Source organism: Rhinolophus sinicus, chromosome 16 (genome assembly GCF_057876585.1).
Source record: "Rhinolophus sinicus isolate RSI-liver-muscle chromosome 16, RSI-T2T, whole genome shotgun sequence".
NCBI lineage: Eukaryota > Metazoa > Chordata > Mammalia > Chiroptera > Rhinolophidae > Rhinolophus > Rhinolophus sinicus.
In genome coordinates this window covers 45,552,098-45,569,253 of record NC_142516.1, presented here as the reverse complement: position 1 = coordinate 45,569,253, position 17,156 = coordinate 45,552,098, and the positions used below count along the sequence as shown (strand labels likewise).

Here is a 17,156-nt window from a genome sequence, read left to right as displayed (position 1 = left end):
TAGGGGATTTTAATAGTATTGACTACAAGGAGATATATCTCTTTGTCTTAAGTTTTGAGGACCAACATTTTACGCAAAGAGACTTTTAAGAACACTAGACTATAAGTTGCTGGGTTCTACTTCCTGGTTCTTGCTGTGTGATCATTGGTGTATCGCTTTCCTTCTCTGAACTTCAGTTTCTTCATGTGTAAAATGAAGTATCTTTTCCTCACTGGGCCATTATGGGAAACAGATGTGATAAACCATTTGTGTTCACCGATAAATCATCAGTTTAAAAGTTCTTAAATCCCTCTGTTCCACAAGATTTGCAAGCATGACACTAGCTTGTCCAGGAAGGTGTTACTCTTTTTGAAAGAGTAACGTTTGGCTTAGGGTTGGCAAACAGCTGCCACATTTTAACTTCTTGTGATTTTGTTGTTTCCATTTCTCTAATCTGGCCTAGTTTCAATGGTTTTAATCTGGATGAGAATCCTGAGGCCATTTATTTTTTTTTTTTTAGACTGAATGGTCTTTTAAACACAAACATGAAGTTGATGTCACAAATTTAATGTAAAAAAAAAAAATGACTTTAGTCCATTAATCCCATTGGGTAGATAAGACAGGTGGCTACTGAAAGTATAAAGGAATAATCCATGAGTGACTGAGGTTAAACATAATCCTCTTCAGAACTAGGTCAAGCAGTTTATTCAGGGTTTGGTTGATGACTCACCCCATAGAGGCTTGGGCTTCCAGGTGGAAGGACTTGTGAGGTGCTTTGGGGAGTGTGTATGTAGCTTGGTGGGAAGAGCAATTCATCCTTGTAGAAGAGCCTCTGCGTCTCTGTCTCTCTCTGTCTTTCCATTTTTCTCTCTCTCTCCCTCCCTCCCTCCCTCTCTCCTCTCTCTCTCCTTCCCCCTTCCCTCCTTCTCATTAATTTGCCCAAGCTCTCACACTCTCTGTAACTTTTTTTGTTTCTCTCAGACCTACCTTGACTCCTGTCTCTTTCCAGCACCTAAGTCTTGTGCGAGGATTTGCCTGAGATATGGCAGGGCAGGGGAGGGAAGAGACTGGAGTGTGGTGTGCCCATGGCTGCCCCTAGAGGAGCTTCATCTGCACCCTGCCATTCCTCTTCTATCCATTCCATTCCCTATGCTGGCCTTTATTTGGGACCCAGTGATGTCCACAGAGAAGCTATAATGGGGCTCTAGCTGCTATGGTCATCTCCTCTCACCACTCCCACTTTCCTCCTACTCCTGCTTTAGTCTACGTTTTGAAGGCCTCTAGGCCTTTGGAAACATTTCTGTGGAAGAAAACATGAGGGAGTTTTCCTGGTCTTCTATGTGGGCACACAACCACAAAAGGGGCACACAACCACAAGAAAATAGATGAGGAAAACAAACGGGGGAGTTTAGTTTTAGTTACCAAGAAGATCACAGATGGCATTACAGGGTAAATAGTCATTGATTTGCTTTAAGGGAGAAATTTTATGTATACTTTTCTTCAAAAACAACGCATAATCATGACAAGGCATGACGCTGAAATAAATGCGAGACTAGAAATTAAGCATAGATTTCTAAGATAATGATCCAAGGAAGACATAATACAAAGATAAGGAAGAATAAATCTGTATTTATTGAGATTGTATGCTATCTGGAAAGCTGTGGCAATGTTAAAAATAATAAATGATTCAAAGGTCTCTGGATAAATATAGCTGGATGAGAACAAATGAGTAACACCGGTTAAGTAGATTGTGCTTCTATGCATAGAGATATTGTAAGTCGTAACTCAGTTCACTTCACCCGTTTATTAGGCACACACCAGGGACAAAGCTCTACTTTAGGAAGTAGAGCTACAAAATAAATAAGACACTGTTCTGTGAAGGAAATAAAGACTTCTGCTATTTTATACGTATTTCACTCGTTCACATTATGCAGCTCTGGTGTTGTATTCTGTGGCACGTTCTTCTCACTGTTTTTGTTCCTGTTGAGGCTGTGAGGTGACACTTCTTTTTCTATGGGCGCATGTGCATCTGCCCTAAAGAAAGGGACTGGGGAAGACAGGCCAGACCTCAATCAGGAATCCAGGGGGGCTGTCAGAACGCAAAGCCACAAAATAGAAGACACATTATCTGGTTGGATCTAACTCAGTGTTGCTGTTGTTGTCTCACCCACCCCCCACCCCCGCCTCCCCGCCCTGTTGTTGTTTGATTGCTTGTTTACCTTTTTTTTTTAATTTATTGGGGGTGACAATTGTTAGTAAAATTACATAGATTTCAGGTGTACAATTAACTTCTTGAGTCTTTACGAAGGTCTCCTTTCAAAGTACCGACCTTGTTTCACCTGTGCTTCTGAAGACACAAAGAAGGGTTGTAGGTCTTTGTGAGCAAGGTTCTCAAAGTGTGTTCTCTGAGGCCAGCGGCATCAGCATGCTCTTAGGAACTCATTAGGAATGCAGATCGTTCGGTCCCACCCAGGCCTATTGGATCAGGAACTCTGGGGGTGGGGCCTGGCAACGTGTCAATAAGCCTTTTAGGGGATTCTGAGGCTGGTTCACTGTTGAGATGCGCTGCTCAGCTCTGGGAACTGAAGGGGAACAGCGCCCTCTGGAGGCCATGTGGTCACAACCGCCATGGAAAAGGAGCTCAATCCGGGGGGCGACAGGGAAAAGTCCTTTTTCTAAGGCCAGCTGTCCCTTCCCTCACGAAAAGTCTGCTACCATGGTCAGCTTTGGCGGCTCTGGATTGATTTAATTAAGGGATACTGCTGTTATTTTTATAATAGTCCAGGCTTTCAAGATGAGTGAATATGGGGGGATTCTAAAATGAGTATGTTATTTACTTTTTTCATTTCTGGTCTTCGTATCACTCCCCTATTCAAAAACCTCCAGTGCTTTCTCCATTAAACAGTCCTCTCTTCTTCAATGCCTCTGCAGTGGGTCCTATTCCTGCTTGCAGGCTCTCCGTCACTTCTTCCCTACATGGAAAAATGTTTCTTTTCTTCTGTGCTCATGTAACTCATGCTACAGCAGCAAATCTCAGAAAGTGTCAGTTTACAACTCTGTCCCTTCTCTAGACTGGGCTCCTTGAGGGCAGGGACCACATTCTACTCCTTTTTACCCCCAGCATTTAGCACAGTTTCCAGTTAGCAACAGGTGATTGGAAAATGGTTTCAAAATGAATAAATGGATGACCTTTTACATATATTATCTTATTTATGTAGAATTAGTTGCTGTCCCTGGAACTTCCTAACTCTGTCTTCCTTTGTGCAGTTCCTTTCAGTGTGAAGTGTCCTTCCACATCTACCTCCAGCCTCTCAAAATCCCACCCATCCTTTTAGATTCACTCATAGTGGCTTCTCAAGAAACATGTGGAAGTGAACTGTAGAGCATGGAATGCACACTTGATCAGGCAGAGTTATCAGCTGGCAAGTGTACTAAATCACACTGCTCCCAGGCAAAGAGCATCCAGGATAAAAATAGCACAAATACTAACATTAATCTATAATATTGACCGGGTATATGGATTGAGTTCTCACCATGTGCCAAGTCTTGCATTAAGCCTTTTACATATATTATCTTATTTAATTCTTAAATTAGCCTGTGAGAAAAGTGTTGTTATCTGTAAAATAATAAATGAAGAAATAGAGGCCCAGAACGGTTAAATAATTTGCCCAAGGTCATATAGCTATAGTCAAAACCAAGATTAAAGCCCAGGTCTTGTTGACTCCAAAGTCAATGCTCCTAACTTGAAACTAAATAGATCATTGACAAAATATATAGCTATTAGAGACATTGGTGATACTGAGTGCTGAATCTAAACAGACCAGCAAAAAACCTGAACTCCTGTGCCATTCAATGAATAAATTGTTCTTTATTGAGCACCTACTGTGGGATGAGCATTGTTCCAGGAATAAGAGGATATAGAGGGTGAATAACACAGGTAAGATCCCTGTTCTTAGGGAAATTACTTTCCAGGGGGAGAAGCTCTTTGAGGAAGACAACATTTGAGCAAGCACTGGATGTCTAGAAGGAGTAGCCCCGTAAAGATTTGGGAAGCGTCTGTTTTGGGCAAAAGGAAGGAAGTGCAAAGGATCGGAGGCTAGGAAAACTAGTGGAGGAACCAGCAACCACAAACCACTGAGTGCAATTGACCCTGGGTCTAGCTTTCTGGGCACAGGTTCTGTAGGAGTAAGAAACCAAACCCAGTTTGCAAGCGGCCCAGAACTTGAAGGAAAGCATACAGAGCCAATTACCCTATCTAGGAAGGACGTCTGAGTTGAAAGCAGATTCTGTTGCTGCTTTTAGTAGTCACACTATACCCAGTAGCTGAAAATGAATGAAATTTGTAGACGACTTTGGTGCAAAAGCAACCATCATCATTAAATAATATCATCGAGAAAAATCAATTTAAAAACTCAGTAAAGTATAACATAAGTCTAGGAAGGACCTTCTTTTCAAAGACATCATACTGACTGAGTTCTGCATGCCAGATGTCTCCCAACTGTTGCCTTTTCAGAGTAATTTTATAAGCCACATTCTCACTAATGCTCCATGTACAGTGGCAGGATCCAATGTACAGTAAAGTCCTCACTTAATGTTGTTGATAGGTTTTTGGAAACTGTGACTTTAAGGGGAACGATGCATAATGAAGCCAATTTTATCATAAACTAATCGATATAGACAAGAGTTAAATTCCTATGGCATATTTGTGGTCACAAAAACATCACCAAACTTCTAAATAAAGACCCCAAAACACTTCTAATATTAAACATTGGGATAAATGTGAGCTATGCTTACATTTAAGAAAGATTAAGACAAACAAGGAAGATAATTCTTTGCCCACCTGCTTACTCCGGTTCTGGGTCGCGGCCGGAAACTCTCCTGGTAGCTCAGGGCGCAAGGTGGGACTCATCCCGGACAGGACACCCTTCCATCAAAGGCCACTGACACACCCACACTCCCTCAGACTGGGACAATCTGGACAGGCCTGTGCACCTCACGTGCACATCTTTGGGATGTAGGAGGAAACCAGAATACCTGGAGAAAACCCATGTAGACATGAGGAGAACACGCAAACTCCACACAGACAGTAGCTCTGGCGGGGAATTGATTTTTCTTTTTCCTTTTCATCAGTGTTATGATGAATCAACGTTGAACGAAACGATGTTATTTAAGGACTGGCTGTATATACAAGGTCAGTGATAAACTACTCTGGTATTTCCCTGCTGGGGCAGACCATTCCCACAATGGCTCCCCTAGTATTCCAAATCCCGCTTACGATGCCTTCTTGCTCCTTCCTCCTTGACTGCATACTTGATGTCCTCCACGTGGTCTTTCCTGGGTCTGGAGTGACTGTTGCTTTTATATGAGTGTGATAAGGCGCTCCCTCCCTTGTTTGGGGGCTCACGGCACTTCTCTTTACCAAAGAATTTCCCCACACCACGCTGCTCACCTGGTTTTGTCAAAAGTGATGCTGCCTTCAGAGCATCCCTGAGAGAGAAGGCCTCTAGACTTGCGGAGATATTCTGCTTTCTTGGCCTCAGCTCTAGCAGTGAGTGGCTGCAGCCAGTCCATGCAATACATCGTCCAGAACACCCTCACCCTAAGACCTTTGCAGAGCATGTCCACATCCATTTAAGCAGATGTTTAAGGAGCATCTCCCATAGACCAGGCACTGTCTAGACACTTGGGGGAGAGCGGTCAACCAAACAGGCATGGCCCCTGCCCTCGGGGCAAATTCGGTTCACTTGAGAGAAAAAGTGAACAAAATAATTTCAGATGATGATAAGGGCAATGAGAAAAATAAAAGAGGATGATGTGATAGAGAGCAACTTACAATAGGCGGGTTGGGGGTGGGGGCGGGGGAGCCTCCTGGGGAAGAGATATTTGACCAGAGACCTTGAATGCCCTAAACAGACAGACAGCCCAGTTTTGAAAAGATCCGGAGGAAGACCATTATAGGTAGAGGAAAACATAAGGTCAAAGTTGCTGAGCTAGGAGTATACATGGTGTATTTGACAAGCAGAAAGAAGGCAAGGTACTTAGAGCAGAGGGAGGGGAAGGGAAGTTTTGGGGTGAGATCTGTTAGGCAAACGTCATGATGTGGAGTTTAGATTTTATTCTAAGGTCAAAGGAGAGCTAGTGGACAGGTGAGTGGCCCAATATGACTTACGTATATTACTATCTCATTTAATCCTCTCAACAGATAGTGAGGAAATTAGTACTTACGGTCAAAGTAAGGAAGATATTGAACAGTTAAATGGTGGATCCAAACTTCATCGAAAGCTCAGCAAGGATCTTCAAATATGGATCTTCAAACTCCCAAGTCCAGCATTATTCTCTGGGCACTAGCTGAGTGCAAGGTAAGATTAATGGCAAGGATGAGATCATGGACGTGGTCTTTTACTTGTGCATATTCCAAGTGTATGATCAAAGAATCAGGCAGTGGAGGTGTCCTTGAGAGACATATTTCTTTCCTTTTTTTATTTGGTTAATTTTTTTGGGGGGACTATTGAGGAACAGTGTGTTTTTCCAGGACCCATCAGTCGTTGTCCTTCAATCTAGTTGTGAAGGGCGCCACTCAGCTCCAAGTCACTGTTTTCAATCTTCGTTGCAGTGGGAGCAGCCCACCATCCCATGCAGGAATTGAACAGGCAACCCTGTTGTTAAGAGCTCACACTCTAACCAACTGAGCCATCCGGCCGCCCGAGAGAGAGAGACATATTTCTTAGTGGACTAGTATATGCAGCAGGAGATCAGCTAGCTCTAGAAGAAGTTAAAGATTTCTGGACGACAGAAGAACTGGTTCCGGAAGAGGCTGACCGCAGAATTTTAAGAGTTCTACAGGGTTAACGGATAGCAGTGCTATTGCAATAGCTCAATCTTATGGAGCACTTACCGTGTGCCAGACAAGGGCAAAGTTTCTGAGATACTAATAAGCTTGGCATGTTTGATGACTAGAGAGAGGTCAGTGCACTAAGAGCAGTAATGCTTTTATCCCCACAGCAAGCCAGTGAGGAAGGTGACGTTATTCCAATGATGCAGATGAGGAAACTGAGGCATGGAGAGGCTAAGAATTAGCCCAAGATCACACCATGAGTAAGTAGCAAGAACTCTAGAAATCACACTTTTCAACCCCGTAACAAACTACTGTTTACTGAGTGGTCCACATGTACAGGAATTCTACACAAATTATTTATGACTCTGAAAGGGGGTCATCATCAGTTTCCTCATTTAGTAGGTAGTAGAAGTTCAGAGCATGTTGTTAATTTCCTCAAGGTTGCTCAGGGAGCTGGGATTCAATACTGGATGTGCCTGATTGCCTGAAGCCTGAATCCATACTCTTTGCTTTACCTTCTGCTACCTCTTAGTATCTCCAAGGAGGACCCCCTCTCTCAAACTGGATCTAACAGCAGGCCTTTCCCAATCTGCAATGCTGAAACCTAGGGTAGACAGCATTTTAGGTGTTTTGTTATTAATCTACTGAGATGCCCAAATTGCAAGAAAGTAGTAGTCCTGGGGTCTTGCTGAGAGTAGGGTTGTAGGATTTAAGGGGCAGGACACTCCTAGTTGTCATAACCAAGAATGTGGCTTCAAAGCCTGAAGCCAGAACTTCTCCCATCAGGAAGATCCCAGAGAACTGGGAAGGTCCAGGAATGCCCCTTTACTACAGACCTGTGAGCAGGTCCTATTATCATTATTTTATGTTTTCTCAATGACCTGACCCACGCAATACTTGTTCACATCTCCCAAGAGGCAGGCATATGGTGACTGGTTTTGGGCCAAGAGAATTTCATGCTTGTGTAGTATATAAATTCTTTACCTCTTCTTTCTCTGAATATTTTTTTCATAATCCTCATTAGTTTTAAATATTTCTTATGATTGTTTGCTAACAGTCAAATCCTTCCAAATATATGATTGAATGTTACTGTGTATGTGTCTGATGTTGAAGGGATTATTTGTGGTGACTATTATGTGTTTCTGTTGGATTTTTACTGTAGTATTTAATAACCATGAAACTTATACAGGAACAGCCTTCTGAAATCTAAAGTTCAGTGTCAAGATAATTAACATTTTAAACAATAAAGTTAAGATGCATAGACCTATTGAAATCTTAAATGAATTGGTATCTATATTTAATCTTGTTAAAAATTCACGTAAAGTTTCTACTGATTTTTTTTTTAGGGCTTTTTCTAGTCTATGCAAAGAATGGAAATGTAGCTTTCAAATGGTATATGCAGTCAACAGGTAGTGTTGCCATGAGTAAATTGCAACAAACCTCCAAAACCTTATGAACATTTCTATAAGCCTGTGATTAAGAGGGTCTTTTGGGTTAAAGAAAGGATTTATGTCCACAGGGCTCAGAATTCATGAGGTTATACTGTTTCTATAGATTATTACTTTATATTCAAGGGTTCCCTTGCCAACTGCAGCATTAGAACGGAGAGCAATTAGTGACCCCAGGAGCATTTTCCAGCCAATGGGCGTTGGGAGCCAGTGAATAAATGCCCCAGCCTTCCCTCCTTTATGTGGACAATTCTGCTTTCAGAAGGTACCACAGGAATTCTAACCCTTTCCTTCCTTCCTCTTTACTGAATCACCTCACAAGTAAACAATCTGCACTCAACTCTCAGTCTCAAGTTCTGCTTTAGAGAGAATCTAAACCAAGACCTTTGGTACCAGAACTAGCCCTAGAAAACGGATCATTAGATTGGGCTCCTGGCAAAGTCTTACTCACTGATGAGATGGCTGGTGGTTAGTGGGGTAGTGCTAACCCTTTGCCGGCTGCCGTGTCACGATTACTAAGGCTTTCCGTGTGTGGGCTGGGATGAGGCATATGTGAAAAAGGAAGCACTGAGTTGTTCAAAAGCTCAGCACTTGATTGGTATGCGGCAATACTCATCATAAAGATGATGGAGTTGGTTGCATGTCTGCTTTCGGATCTTTGAAGGAAAAGGAGAGATGCAGGTCAGCCAATTACTAACTCAAAGGGAAGCCAGAAGGCTTGCTTGGCAGCATATAAATGAGTCTTGTCTCCTGAAGCCAAGGGGCAGCCTGTGCTAAAAATCACGCCCAAGATTTATTAATAAGGTTTGTTAATGAGCTTTATTAATAAGGGCTGCAAAGAACACTTGACTGCACAGCTTCCACTATTCCCTATGCTAAAGTCAGGGCTTGAGGATGAGGTAATTTGAATGGATGTGTCTGAAAACCTTGAACCCTTCCACATATTTCTGCAAACACTCCTGGCTGGCAGAAGCAACAGTGCTCCTTGCTCGAGGAGAAAGAGCATCCTCTCCTTGCCTGGAGACCATGCAAAGACCTCACCCAAGGTGACTATGTTGCAAGATGATGTTTATTCTCGAGATCTGACATTCCCACCCCCACCCTCCAGCTCATTGCCTCCAGACAGGTCTCAGCATAACCCAAAAGGGGAGCTTTAATACCTGCTACGGTAGAAATGGGTATTCACAATATAATTACAAGGCATGGCTAAAGTGTACTGTGCAGAACCAGGGATGCATGTTCAGGAATGGATTTTGAGAGTATCAGGATGGGGGAGAGAATGGAGGAGAATATAAAGCTGGAAAGGGGAGCGTGAAATGACACTGGAGCATTCTCCTATGACTCGGGAGGAAATGTCCCGGTAAAAAAACATAAAGCTGGTCCCAATATGCTGCTGGGATGGCTCCTGAAGTTTGAACATGATCATGACCTTCAGCAGATGAAGTGGAGATGCCAGAATGGACGTGGGAGCACGTGGAGGAAGGGGTCAGTAGGCTTAGGCAGGTGGGCACGCGAGAATGGATTTATTACGTCAGACCAGAGAAGCCACCTGCTGACTAGATTCTCAAAGAGGGCCCAGGAGGTAGTCCTTTTATAAAAGTGATAAGGAATGCACTAGTGAGGGGTACGAGAATCCTTGAAAGCTCAGTGGTGGCTGTCCTCGTTGTCTGGGACTGTTCTTAGACGGAAAGCGAATCACTTGAAGGGGAGGATGGGTCCCTGGAGGTAGGCTTCTTCTACCCTCCAGCAAGTGTATGCAATAAATATTCACACAATTCTTCCCCAAATACAACTGTTCACTGGGGAAGTTTCTGTGTGAGCCCTGTCCATATAAATACAGGGTCTGAACCCCAACTCTTAAAGGATACCCATTACATCCCTATTCAATTCAACTGTGTGATTCCTACAAAACCCAGATGGGATCATTGCACTAAAGGCAGACTATATAGACAAATGCATGGTAGCTTCAATATAGCTGCTGTACTAGCTGTGATATCTTTAGTCTTACAGATCTGGCAGTTGGTATGTGGCTGTTGGTCTCGGGAAGGCATTTTTCCCCCCCTAATTCTGTAAGTAAGGGTGATCAAGAATCACATTAATGTGGAAAAGACAGAAATGAACATTCACTGACTTGGATCAAGGCTACATTAAGTCTCGTGATCTCTGACATAAAGTGGTCTCCCAGGACCTTGATCCTCTTGACATTTTGAAGCACAACATGCTGGTCCATTTATATCACTGATATCAATTAATTGGATATAGTGAATAGAAAGTAGCAAATGCTGTGGATGCTTAGTTAGATATATGATGTCCAAAAGATGAATTTAATAAAGTGAAGAAGATTCAGGGGCTGCCACATTGTTGAAGTTATTAGGGGTCCAATTGTCTGGGGTGTGCTGGGACATCCCCCTTAAAGAGAAAACCAAATTATAGCACCTTGTGCCCTCGACCACTAAGAAAGAGTCTCAGTGCTTGTTGGGCCTCTTCGGATTTGGGACAAGCCAGTTTTGAGTGGAGATCAGAGCAGGAAGGGACTTTACAGCAGGTTAGGGTTTCATTGCAATCTGCCCTGAAGTTTGTGCTGGTTGACCCAGCAGACCCAATGATGCTACAGGTATTCACGGTGGAAAGGACACTGTTTAGTCTCTGATAAGCTCCAGTAGGAGAACTGCAACACAGACTCATAGGGCTCTGGGCATCGTCCCGCCTTTGGTAGCAAAAAACCATTCATTGTAGACACTGAGCCCCTGACCATAGGACAAAATGACTGTGAGAATGGGGCTGCTCACCATGGGCCGGGCATTGTCATTATCATTGAATCATAAGGAGCTGCCACTACCCACTGTGATGAAAAATGGTTCATCAGAATCAGGCGGAAGTAAGTCCAGAGGATGGCGCTAGCGTCTCTTCCTCAGTTCATGCACATGGCCTCGTAGCAGCTTCCAGATGATCTGATGACAGACTTCTTGTGTCTGGTTCACAGGTGGGTTGGAGCAGTATATCGTGGGAAGAAGAAAAAGGCAGTTGTCACATCATAGTCATTCAGTATTGACCCTCAAGGACATAGTGAGGGGAGATTCTTCCAGTGGATAGAGCTGCAAACGGTATAGTAGGTATTTCACTTTGTATGGGAGGAGAAGAGGCCAGAGACACAGATATGCATAGTCTTCTGGGCAGGGGGAAATGGTGTGGTTAGTCAGTCAGGGACATGAAACTAGCAAGATTGGAAGATTAGAAACATGTGAGTGGTTCTATAGAGGTGGGCGTAGTATGAGAGAGCATCCATTCCAGAAGAGATGCTCAGTAACCAGGCGGACAGGATGATTTACCCAGGGAATATCAGCCAGTATCTCTCCTGGGTCCCCTGTGCTTGAGCAATGGGTCCGTAAAGAAAGGAGCTATACTGGTCGGGATGGAGACTACGCATTTGACCAACAGAAGGAGCTGTCTGTCACCAAGGTTGACCTACTGGCCACTGGCTACTGCTAATCCTGAATGTCCAACATTGTTAGTATTAGTGAATGACATTGAACTCTCAGTTGGGTATAATACCTAGAGGACATCAGCCAGCTGCCTGGTGGAAGGTCATTTACATCACGCCTCTTCCACCTTGGAGGTAGCGATTCAGATCATATGCCAATTCATATCTGGGAATGTATTCTGTTTGAGGGCAGATACAGACATTTGAGTTTAAAAACATAAAAAGGACACATAAATTTCATTGAGCTATTTCTAGTTTAAGCATAATTACTGGCCAACCACTGGGACTCCTTCCATCTGGTTCTGCCTTTAATGGTTATGAGACAGGACAGTGACCTGTTATCATTCTGCATGGGAGAGCCTTTTAAAAGCCTAAAAAGATTTTAAATGACTTCTCCATAAACAGTCCCAGTCCCAACTTTTCTCTCAGGTTCTCCTGTATACCTACATCCCCGCTAAATATTTAGCATTGCTCCCTTACCACAAGCACATGGGTATAATATGAATTTGCCTAGTCTTGAAAAGGATTTTGACCCATCTCTGTAGTAACATTAATTAAAGCAACCAATGACTGAGCACTTCCTGCCTGCTAGTCACTGCGCTAGGTATTTTTCATAAGGTATCCTATTTAATTTTCAGAACAACTGCACTGGGTAAATGTTATAATAATAGCGTTGTTCATGAGGACACAAGCATCAGAGAAGTAACTTGCCCACAGCTGGTAAGTTGTGCATCTAGGATAGAATCCAGGTGTGGTTCTCAACAATGCATACAGGATTCTCACTTTATTTTTGAACTTCAGCGCTACATAATCCACTGGGTCAATTGAATTCATTATACTCCCAAGAATTACCTTCCCTCCTTTCTTTTCATCCTATGTTTTTTACATTGTCCCCCTCTGTCAGACTTCCAACCACCTCTGCAATCACTGTTACGGGTTTTGATTCATTTACTTGCCATAGAGAGCACTTGGCATACGTTTTAATAATTTAAGGCGGTTGATTCTGCATAACTTGGTGCAGGATACTGTGACCTAAAGATATAAATTAGGAGAGCATCTTGACATGACGGGATCCCAGAAAATGGAGTGCATAGCAGCCATGAGGCTAGACCACGGAGTGCAGTTACCACTTCTGGCCACCAGATGGCAGAGGCACCCAGGGCAGAGGGGTAAGGAGGCTAACGGTGCGCTGAGGACCTGGCTAAAGGTGAGGCTCCCCAAAGGCCTGAGAGCCAAAGGCAGACGAGTTTATTGACGTTCTCGGCAGGGAGGGACAGTTGTTTAGGCAAACATAATACAGAAAGATAGGAAATCGGATTCGCTGGTGAGTTTCAAACAGGCTCACTGACTTTGGTATGAGTGAACTTCAGTTGTGATGAGGTTCTAAAAGGGACTTCCCACATTTTTTTTAATACCATGGACCCATTTGACAGGCTGGTGACATTTATGGAGCCTGTGGTAGATGATATTTTACCAAAATTGCCTCAACCCCACTTTCAGTCTCCTCTTTTTCCATAAACTTTGTACTTCCCCATCAAGAGTGGGAGCCTGTGTACTATCCCCATGAACTTTGGGGGGCCTCAACGAACAGAGTCCAGTGGAAGTGATATATGTGACTTTGGAAGATCAGTAATAAAAGTCAGTAGTTTCTGTCTGGCCTTCTCTCTTTTGGGACCCTGAGCTGCCTTGTAAGAAGTCGGGCTACCTGGAAGCTGCCATGTTAGAGAGACTACGTGGAAAGATCATGCGGAGGGAGAGATGCTGGATGAGTCCCACCTGTTCTCGTCCCCAGCTAGACCTGTAAACTGATGATTTCAGCCCCAACTAGCCTCTGACTAATTCCATGCGAAATCCCAAACTAGAATTGCTTAGTGGAGCCCAGTCAGCCCCAGAACCAAGAGAGATCATAATGATTGTTGTTTAGGCGTCCTTTGCGCGAGCAGTTAACAGCATGAGCATATGATTCACTATCCGAGCCTCATCACCTGCATTATACCTGACATGGGAGAAGTGCTCAATAAATATTTATTGAATTAATGAGTCCAATGTGCTTCAAATTTCCACTGTCGTTGACTACTTCCTCTTTCTCTCTCTGCCTTCTCTGTAATCAGAACTAAACTCGGCCTGGGCATGAAGCTCTTGCCCCAGGTTTCTGAAATTTACAGGGTGCCAATTTTTAAAATGATTTCTCAATTAATGCAGCAGCACATGTACGTAGTAGCACTAAGCTTAACACCTAGTTAGGAAGAATAATTAGTTAAAACAGGAAGCTACCAGATGGTAAGTATCATCAATAACAACCATATGTGAGCCAAGACATGAATTACAAAGTTAATTTGAGGGCATATTTTATGCTTGCCCCGGCACCAAAATTGCTAGTTGCAGCTCTGCCTGGAGTTCCATTCTACACAGTAATTTCTGATGGCAGGTCTATTAACTTTGTTATGTTTGGGGATGCGAAGGTAGAAAATACATTCACATTAGTAAGTTATGGGAAGGATAGATTATGGACCTATCTTTCTGTATTTGGCCTGCTAATTGGAAAGTTGAGATTTGAGGCTCAGCCAAGAGAGATTAGAGCATTACTTACCAGTGGTGAGCTACAGAGATCAAGGAAATACACCAGCTAGGAGAAATGTGTACACCAGCAGGTACAGACACCTGCAGTGCTTTCCCTTGTAGGATCTGCAGCCATATGGATCAGCCACATGGGAGAGAAACTGTGAACTACTCGGGATAAACAGTGCTGAGATGGCCCCAGATTGCCCCAAAGACGTCAGTGTTTTACTATGTCTCCAACATTGTACATCAGCCTGAAGTTTTAGCCGGAGAGGTGTTAGTCCATCATGTTCTATACTGCAGGAAATAAAAAAAAAATTAAAAGATGGCTCCCTGTTTATGTAGCTTGCAATATTCAGGGTTCCAGACTTGTCTTCATCATTATGTAATTGAATATTTCTTTTTGTACCAAGTCCTTGGCCAGACTCAGAATTGCTTATGAAGCTCCGAGGTCAGTCATCAGCCATGCCATTTCCTTCTACTTCTTTGTTCCTGTGCTTCTTTCAAGGACTGTCAGTCTCATTTCTCAGTGATTTGAAGCATATGCTAAGGGGTCAGGGCCACACCATCCCACAGTTTCTTGCCCACCCATGTGGTTCTCCTAAGGGCTAGCATTTGTGCTGGAGTGACGATCACATGATATGTCACCAGAAGTTCCCACTTTGCCACCCATTAGCTACGGGAGGCTTAGACTCCTCTTCAGTACAGTGGGAGAGCAGCAATGGAAGTGTCAATTCTAAAATGTGTGCTCTCTGGAACTTCAGAAAACCTTGTAACTGAATGCTAGCAGGCAAAATGTTCCATCCCTCCTTTGCTAATAGAATCATTTCAGTCTCTTCCTTGCCACATCCTTTAGATGCTCCATTGTTTGACTACAAAGACTTTTCTTTTAAATGAACTAAGGTTCATGAACCACTGAGGTTTCTATTTCAGTTGCAGCAAAAAATGGAATCAACAAGGAAGCCACCCCAGTATTAAGAGGATCAAAGCAGGTCCCTCGATCCATTAGCCCTTCAGTCTGATGTATATTGATTTTTAAAAAATCAGGCTAATCTGGTATCACTTTGTGTTCCGGTGTGATGGATAGGAAAAGAATAAACTTGTTAGCCGAAGAAATCTTGAATGGATAGGGTGGGAGGTGTAAGCTGAAAAGATGCAATTGCATGTCTGTAGGCCATCTGTGTGTTTCTAGGGAAATTCTGACTGAGAAATTGTTACAAGGAAGACAATGTGACACTGAGGTACCTCTCTTGAAATCAGATCCCATGTAAACTAACACTTGGGGGATAATGCCACACTATCCTTTGCATGATCCGGTGTATTTGTTTCCCATGGCTGCTACCATAGCAAATCGCCATGTAAAAAGAAAGCAAAATTTTTGTAACCACGCATAGTGATGGATGTTAACTAGGCTTATTGTGGTAGTCCTTTCATAATATATATAAATATCAAATAATCATGTACATGTGAAACCAATATAATATGTCAATTATATGTAAATGAAAAAAAAACACCATTATCTTACCATTCTGAATGTCACAAGTCTTAAAATGTGTCTGCAGGGTTGTGTTCCTTCTAGAGGCTCTAGGGGAGACTTTGTTTTCTTGACTTTTTCAGCTTCTAGAGGTTTTCCACATTCCTTGGCTGGTGAACCCTTTCCTCCATCTACAAAGCCAGCAGTGTAGCGTCTTCAAATCTCTCTCTGACCTTCCTGCTTCCTTCTTGTAAAGACTCTTGTGCTGACATCGGGCCCACTGGGGTGACCCAGGATCATCTCCTAATGTCACAATTCTTAATTTAAGTACATCTGCAAAATCCCTTGTAAAGTAACATACTTACAGCTTGGGGATTAGAACACGGACATTTTGGGGGACCGTTATTCAGCCTACCACATCAAGGATGCGAAAGTTATTTTTCTTCCCATGGTGACTTTAGGTCAAACCAGCATGCAGCTAAACCACTTCAGTGATGGTTACTGCTGTCCTAGCTTGCATTTCTCCTTTCATTTTCCTGGATTATACAGAGCTAAGTGAGTATTAATTATACAGCCAGAGCCTATCGCATGGGCTGTGTTGAGCACCAAATCTTATTTTTAATCTAAGAAAATAGCAGCAAAGGTATTGATGTTAGGATTTGAAGGGATCTGAGAGATCACATATTCCAATCCTCTTCATTTTGTTTACGCATGAGGAGAATGAGGTGAAGAGAGACCAAAGTGACTCACCAAGGTCAACTACTTAGTGACACAAAAAACTAGCACCTGCTTCCTAGTTCTCATTACATCACTGGGATTGCAAATTGAGTTTGGAGTTAACCACTGATTGTCTGAGCTTGTCATATTTTCCCCCATGCTATTGGGTGAATAAGTTTATATTTAAAAAGTAAGAAAAATAAAAGTAAACTCTCCATGCAGTTCACTGATCTTGGGTACCCACTGTTTACTAATGTGGCTAATGCATAAATTGACAGAATGGATTTAAATCTCAGGATGAAGAAACTTTTTTCTTAGTGGGTTCAGAAATGTGGTCTAAGAAATATGGCTGGAATGAGTGTGGAAGAAAATGTCTAGTTTCCTTGGGTTTTCTTTTTTTTTTAATGCTTGTTTTTTTTTCCAAAAGTTATGGAAAAGCATTTGTTGAGGGTACACTCCGTGTGAGACATTGTCCTAGGGTCAGAGAAAAAGACAACCAAAGAAGGTTTTATTGGCATTTATTATTTACTACTTGGATTTCTCAAACTCCTGCAAATACAGAGAAAAAAACTTTAAATTTTAAAACACAACAATCTCAAAGTTGCCTAAGGAGGGCATTGAATGAGAATAATTGCATATGTGGCATGTTAAAAAATGTGAATT

At 42.7% G+C, this 17,156-nt stretch overlaps 1 long non-coding RNA gene across 1 annotated transcript in view; it reads left to right on the top strand.

Annotated features, from left to right (window-relative positions):
* The first annotated feature begins 2,188 nt into the window (after positions 1-2,188).
* Positions 2,189-17,156, top strand: part of LOC141571345 (uncharacterized) — a 74,718-nt gene continuing 59,750 nt past the window's right edge. Inside the window, exons 1-3 of the long non-coding RNA XR_012496107.2 lie at positions 2,189-5,170; positions 6,182-6,338; positions 6,982-7,074. This is a non-coding gene — a long non-coding RNA (uncharacterized LOC141571345). The remainder of the gene's footprint in view (positions 5,171-6,181; positions 6,339-6,981; positions 7,075-17,156) is intronic.